The sequence below is a fragment of the Lycium barbarum genome, chromosome 9 (assembly GCF_019175385.1).
Source record: "Lycium barbarum isolate Lr01 chromosome 9, ASM1917538v2, whole genome shotgun sequence".
Classification (NCBI taxonomy): Eukaryota; Viridiplantae; Streptophyta; class Magnoliopsida; order Solanales; family Solanaceae; genus Lycium; species Lycium barbarum.
The window spans coordinates 99,363,165-99,369,341 of record NC_083345.1 but is presented as its reverse complement, the minus strand read 5'-3'; positions in this window follow the sequence as shown (position 1 = coordinate 99,369,341).

Genomic DNA, 6,177 nt, shown 5'->3' with positions numbered 1-6,177 from the left:
AAAAATTTTAATTTTCTTTATTTGTTTTTTCACCCCCTCCTCCTCCTCCTCCCAACCCTCCCCACCCCCCCAATTTTTTTTTACCAGCCCTCACTCCTCCTCCTCCCCCCCCCCCCCCAATTTATTTAAAAAATAATAATTTTCTTTATTTATTTTTTCACCCCCCTCGTCCTCCTCCTCCCCCAACCCCCAACCAATTTCTTTTTTGTTAAATTTTGAAAAGTTTTTCTTTTTGTTTTATTGCACCCCCCCCCCCCCCCCCCCACAAAATGATTTTTCTTGAAAAGAAGTTTTGAATTATTTTTTTTTTTGATTTCTTACTTCCCCAACCCACCCAAAAAAATTAATTTTGTTTTTAGAAAAAAGTTTTGAAAAGTTTTATTTTTGGTTTTTTGCAACACCCCCCCCCCCCCCAACTCCAAAAAAAAATCTTGAAAGGAAGTTTTGAATTATTATTTTTTTGGTTTAGGAAAAGTTTGGATAAAATCCAGGTTGTTGTTGTTGTTATGTGTTTGTAGTGAAATAGATGGTTTTTCTGTTGTTGTCCTGGTATGGTTCAGGGTTTAGGAAAATATATCCAACAGATAGTTTTTTTGTTCTTGTCCTGGTATTTATCTGGTTCTATTTGTGGAAGATAACCAACAGATTTGTAGTTATTGCAACAAGTTCTACACTTTTTGCAACAAGTAAACAATCTGTTGCAACGACTCACTAATCTGTTGGACATAGCTTCAGTTATTTGCTTCTGTTTGTAGAAGATATCCAACAGATTTTTAGTTGTTGCAACAAGTTCTACACTTGTTGTAACAAATAGACAATCTGTTGCAACAACTACAAATCTGTTGAACATAGCTTCAGTTATTTGGTTCTGTTTGTAGAAGATATCCAATAGATTTTTAGTTGTTACGACAAGCTCTACACTTGTTGTAACAAGTAGACAATCTGTTGTAACAACTACAAATCTGTTGGACATAGCTTCAATTATTTGGTTCTGTTTGTAGAAGATATCCAACAGATTTTTAGTTATTGCAACAAGTTCTACACTTATTGTAACAAGTAGACAATCTGTTGCAACAACTACAAATCTGTTGGACATAACTTCAGTTATTTGGTTCTGTTTGTAGAGGATATCCAACAGATTTGTAATTGTTGCAACAAGTTCTACAGTTGTTGCAACAAGTAGACAATCTATTGCAACAACTACAAATTTGTTGGACATAGCTTCAGTTATTTGGTTCTGTTTGTAGAAGATATCCAACAGATTTTTAGTCGTTGCAACAAGTTCTACACTTGTTGTAACAAGTAGACAATCTGTTGCAACAACTAAAAATCTGTTGGACAAAGCTTCACTTATTTGGTTCTGTTTGTAGAGGATATCCTACAGATTTGTAATTGTTGCAGCAAGTTCTACACTTGTTGCAATAAGTAGACAATTTATTTATGAATCAACAAATGTTGAGGAAAGATATAGTCAAATTGGCAGCCAAACTGACAATCAATCCTCAAAAAGTGATGAAGAACAGAGCCAAGAAGCAGTATATACAAATGAAGAAAGTGAAGAAGAACTAGAAGATGAAGAAACTGATGATGGAAATGGAGGAGATGAAGTAGATCAAGGAAATCTGCTACACCCTAGAAGGTAGTTGCTGAACAAATTATTACTTAAGTTGTGGTATTTGGAGGTTGTTGAACAATTTCTGTTTTTTTGTTTTTCCTTTATGTTATTTGTGAATGATGTTTATGAACTTATTTATTTTGATTAGTTGTGGTATTTGGAGCCAAGGTGGCTGTTGAACAATTTCTAGTTATGAACTTATTTATTTTGCTTACTAATTGTTGCAATAGATGCATACAGTAGAATTGCTTAGTTGCTTAGTTGTTGCAACAAATTACTCACCTTGTTGGAAAAAATCAAACAATTGCTTAAATTATTATAAAAATTAAAAATATATCGCAACAGATGAGTTAATTATTGCAACAGATCATACACTTGTTGAAGAAGTTGCAACAAGTTACTAATTTGTTTCAACAGATGGATCTGTTTAAACAAGTCACTAATCTGTTTAGACAAGTTGCCTAAATGATTGCAACAGATCATACAATTATTGAAGAAGTTGCAACAAGTTACTATTCCGTTCCAACAAGTAACTAATCTGTTTAAATAAGTTACTAATTTGTTTAGACAAGTTGCCTAAATGATTGCAACAAATCATAGAGTTGTTGAAGAAGTTGCAACAAGTTACTAATCCGTTCCAACAAGTAACTAATCTGTTTAAACAAGTAACTAATCTGTTTAGACAAGTTTCCTAAATGATTGCAACAGATCATACAGTTGTTGAAGAAGTTGCAACAAATTACTAATCTGTTTCAACAAGTTACTAATTCGTTCCAACAAGTAACTAATCTGTTTAAACAAGTTACTAATCTGTTGCAACAGATAGTACAGTTATGGAAAAAGTTGCAACAAATTACTAATCTGTTTCAACAAGTTACTAATCTGTTCCAACAAGTAACTAATCTGTTTAAACAAGTAACTAATCTGTTTAAACAAGTTACTAATCTGTTGCAACATACCATACAGTTGTGGAAGAGGTTGCAACAAATTACTAATGATTTTAGTAGATATATATATTGATCAATAAATATGGTTGATTTCCATTGTTTATCACTAAATATGGGTGAATCAAGTAGTTCTCATCAATTCACTCCAATGATCACTCCGTTTAGTGCGTATTGGACTTAGTTGATCATCTATCCTGACCCAAAACACCATCAAATTGCTTAAATATATATATTGATCAATAAATATAGTTGATTTCCATTGTTTATCACTAAATATGGGTGAATCAAGTAGTTCACATCAATTCACTCCAATGATCACTCCGTTTAGTGCGTATTGGACTTTGTTGATCATCTATCCTGACCCAAAACACCATCAAATTGCTTAAGTATATATATTGATCAATAAATATGATTGATTTCCATTTCTTATCACTAAATATGGTTGATTTCCATTGTTTATCACTAAATATGGCTGATTCCCTTTATTGATCACTAAATATGGGTGAACCAAGTAGTATATGTTGCAGCAAGTGTAGTATCTGTTGCAGCAACTGTGGTATATGTTGCAGTAACTGTAGTATTTGTTCTAAGAATACACTTAGAATTGTCCATCTAATCCATGAAATTACTATCTAATCCATTAAGGAGGTTAGTAGATATATATATATATATATATATATATATATATATATATATATATATATATATATATATATATATACTAATACAAACCTTTTGTATTCTCCAAATATACTATCCATTTTTCTTTGAAAAATTGGCGGAGCTATCTTTAATCCAAATGACATTACTAACCATTCGAAATGTCCTTCAGGACAGGTGAATGCAGTCCACTCTATACTTTCTTCATGCATTCGTACCTGCCAATATTCTGATTTACAATCAAATTTGCAAAATATTTTCTTTCCTTGGATTCTATTTATTAATTCTGTTTTGTCTGGCAACTTATATCCATCTGTTCTAGTATTTCATTAAGTCTTTTATAGTTTATTACCATTCTCGCTTTTCCTCTTACTATTTCGCTATGATTTCTTACCATAAATGCTGCAGATCTATGTTTAGAAGTAGATCTCCGTATTACTCCTAAGTCCAATAGTTCTTTTATTTGTACTTTAAAATCTTCTACATCTTGATTTGTTGCTTCAATCGAAGCTATTTTAATTATATAGTCTGGATTTATTATATCTAATTTACATACAATCTTATTATTTTTCCAATGTTTTAATGGTTTTTCTCCTATAATTTCTATTTTATCTAGTATTTTTATTATATTATCTAGGTCTTTTTGATTTTTTATTATTCCTATTCTTTCTATTCCTGTTTTAAAATTATATAACTCTGTCTCTATGTCTATTAAAGTATAATTTTTTTCTAACGAATCCTCCGCTCCTAGAATTTCTTCTTCTTCTAGAGTTAATTTTTTTATTTCTGGCTTATCTTTACAACATGTATTATTTTCTTGACACTCTTTACAACAACTATCTTCTTTCTTTTGCAAGTTGTGTTGTTCTGGTGTAGGGATCTTCTTATGACGGATTCTAGTTTCAGTCTTAAGAACTTGTACCGGTGTATGAGTAATATTTTTTAAGAAAATCACTCCATCTCTTGTAATCATACAGCTGTCATTATTATGTAACATAAAGTCTAATCCTATGACAAAATCTACATTTATATTAAGGCCTCTTACCCATATCTTATCCATTTTATAGCTTGGTTTGTAAAATTCTGAACATGTATTTATAAAGCTAATGTAGGCCTTATGAACATAATGTCTATATATGTTATGTGTTCCATCCATTTGCATGGCTACAATTGGTTTTTCTAAATTTTTTATTAAATTGGGTGGAATTATTCTTTTGTTTATTATGCACTTTGTGCATCCTGAATCTACTAATGCTAACGTTTCTATCTCATAATCATCTATTTTAATTCTTGCAAGTATTTTTATTGTTCCTAATTTTTTATCTTCATTACATACTAATGCTTCATGGTCTTCTATACTCATTAATTCTGTTTGAGAACCTTCTAGTATTGTTCTTAATGGTTTCATTATTGGTTGTATATTTGATAATCTTATTTCTTCGTCTTCACTATCTACCTCTTTTTGTTTTCTTTTTTCTAGGTTACATAATCTAGTTTCTAATTCATTTATTCTTGTTTCTAATGTTATTATTCTTAGATTAATAGTAGGGTCTTCAATTTTCTTATGAGTTTCCTCTCTGTTTATTTTTGTCTTAAATTCTTTTTCTATACACATTGTACATCCTTCTATATAACAATTTTTACATTTAGCTCTTTTGTCTCTACTAGGATACCATTTACAAAAGAAACATGCATTACTATCCAATCCTTTATTTCGTTTGAACTCATGGTTGCAGTCTTCCGCTATATTTGCTAAATTATCTATTGTTTCTAAGTCTAGATTTTCTAATCCTATTTCATTGATTAATTCTTCTTCTTCTGAGTCTGACGAGTCTGTTTTAATTTTTTCTTCAGTGTCTACACTTACTATAGAATATATATTTTTTGTATCTGACATATATTTGTCTACATTTATTAATATTTCTTGAAAATCTTCAATTAGCTGAGAATTTCTTGTCTTATTATTTATTCTTTTTCGACATGTATTTGCTAAGTGTTCTACGCTTCCACAAGTAAAGCATTCTAGTTTATTTTTATAATTCCTTTCTGTTCGATATTTTGTTACATGCCTATTTCTGTCTAAATAAGGTTTTCTAGCTGTTGATTTTCTAAGATAATATTTCTTTCTATTATATTGAGGATAATTTCTATTATAATGTGTTCTATACTTTTTATGCTTTTTCCTTTTATAATTGTCTTTATCATAGCTTTGTGTAGTGTAAACCACGCTTTTACAAAAGTTCATTTCATTTTGTTTTAGCTGTTTTTGTATCTGTATATGGGTACATTTTTCTTGTAGTATATCCATTATATGTTGTATTCTATGTCTCATAGACCATTTTAGATTAGGATTTTGCACTACTCCGTCTCTCTTATTCCATCTATCTTTTATTTCTCTTCCTAAAGCTCCTGGTAGTTTATTAAATAATTTTTTACCTAATTCTTGATCAAACGCATTTCCACTAATAGTACAGTAGTAAAAATAATCGTTTAAAAATTTCTTAATATGAAACCAACTACTTATACTTAGTTGTTCTAACTTTATTACCGCATTTCTTTGTAGTACCAATAATCCACTATTTGGATCTTCCCCTGTAATTAAAGTATGCATTTTATTAGTAAATTTATATGGATTTGCTCCCATAGATACTAAGTGTTGAAATTCCATTGGAAAATTTTCCTTATAAGCTTCCCATAAAGCTTTGGCTGATTCTCCTAAAAAAGTCTCTAAATATTTATACATTGTTTCTGCGTCTGTATCACTATATGTTTTTATATAGTCTGCCACTACTATTCCTTTCCAAAGATCTATTACTAAATTCCATCTTTGTGGATCATGTGCTGCTATATTTAATATTTTACCTTTATTACCTCCTTCTTGAAGAATAATGGGTTCTTCTATCGGCATTCTTTTTCCGGATGATTTAACATTGTCTATAGGTTCTCCTGTTGTTC